This window comes from Phragmites australis, chromosome 4, assembly GCF_958298935.1.
Source record: "Phragmites australis chromosome 4, lpPhrAust1.1, whole genome shotgun sequence".
In the NCBI taxonomy this organism is placed as follows: domain Eukaryota; kingdom Viridiplantae; phylum Streptophyta; class Magnoliopsida; order Poales; family Poaceae; genus Phragmites; species Phragmites australis.
Window position 1 is genome coordinate 44,170,980 of NC_084924.1, and position 1,624 is coordinate 44,172,603.

General features: G+C 45.9%; 1 long non-coding RNA gene across 1 annotated transcript; it reads right to left on the minus strand.

Moving 5' to 3' along the window:
• Positions 1–577: 577 nt before the first annotated feature.
• Positions 578–1,311, minus strand: LOC133914446 (uncharacterized). The gene is made up of 3 exons (XR_009909252.1): positions 1,158–1,311; positions 903–1,073; positions 578–775 (listed from the first exon to the last, which is right to left on the minus strand). It is a non-coding gene; the product is annotated as an uncharacterized LOC133914446 (long non-coding RNA).
• Between the last annotated feature and the right edge of the window lie 313 nt (positions 1,312–1,624).

A 1,624-nucleotide genomic window follows, 5' to 3' on the forward strand; every position in this document is an offset into this window, starting at 1 on the left:
GCTGCTGCACCCGGCCATCCCCATGCATGAATCACGAGTTCATCACACAGTAGCACGAGTGGGAGCCACTACCGGAGACAGCTTCTTTGCCGAGTGCCTCAGGCACTCGGCAAAGGACGATATACACTCGGCAAAGGCTTTGCCGAGTGCTACACTCGGCAAAGGACGCTCGGTAAAAAATTTGTCGGCAAAGACCTCTTTGCCGAGTGCACTTTATCGGGCACTCGGCAAAGGCTTTGCCGAGTGCAATGCCATGACACTCGGCAAACAGGCCATCTTTGCCGAGTGCCTGTGAATCAAACACTCGGCAAACAGGACATCTTTGCCGAGTGCCTCACCTTGGCTCTCGGCAAAGCGGAGGCCTCTTTGCCGAGTGCCTTACCATGGCTCTCGGCAAAGCGGAGGCCTCTTTGCCGAGTGTCATGGCCATTGCACTCGGCAAAGTGACTGAAAACAGCCTTTTTTATTTGTTTTTGACATCCCATCCAAACAAACAGATATATATATATATATAACAAACATCACCAACATCACATATATATCATCAACAGCACATACATATCACCAACACCACATATATATCACAAACATCACATGTCTCACAATATATAACAAATAAGTTCACAAGTAATCCAAGTGCTCCATCATCTACAACCATAATTGCAAATAGAAGTACCATTAACAACTACAAGTATCATCACCAAGATGGTCAATGAAACTGATTTGGTGAATGATTCGCTGAAGCATGAGGATCGTTCGATGCCGCCGATTGATTCTGCACAAAGGAGAAGAGATTGCATGTGTGAGACAAAATAAATATATACCATACATGAATAAAATTTTCATACTCCACTAGGTTTGACCGTAAGCATGAACATACAAACTAAAACATTTATACTCACAGGAGTAGAATAGTGAGGAGGTGGAGGTGGAGGTGGAGCGAATAGCGAAGGTGGCGGAGTCACACCCGTAGCGGCGCCAATGTACTGAAGAATCTCCACCATCCTCCGCTGATCGGCCTCCATCGTCGCCTGCATTTGCTCCCGTATCCTCCTCTCTTGTTCCAGCTGGGCCTACAATATATTCACCCTAATGTTACAATAATGCAAAGGAAAGGTATGAAAAAACCAATGAACGACGAATAAACCAGAAATAACCTCGAGTGCCTCCACCCGGTGGTGTGAAGTGTCCTTCCGAGGTCGTATGGCCGGGCTCGTGCTCGTGCTGCTTGCTCGAATCTGGGAGAGACTGGGAGTAGCGGCCGAGTCGATTGCGCCGTCGCCAATCCAGTATCGCCCATGCTTCTTGCCTCCTCCCACCCTCATGACGGTTTTAAGCAAGTTATCACGTACGATGCTTGCAAACTGAAGAATCTCAGCAAGGTTTTAAGAAACTTCTTCGGAGATTCTTCGGTTTGCAAGCATCGTACGTGATAACTTGCTTAAAACCTTCTCAAATTTTTATGACAGCCTCCACATATGATATCATGATATCTTGACAAGTTTCAAGATTTTCGGACTTTGTTTGCTTTTTATACAATTTAAAAACAACTCGATCGCAAGTTCGTGGTCATGTTTCGTGACCTTGATATTCGAAATTGGTGCTATGTTCCTGGATACGGTCT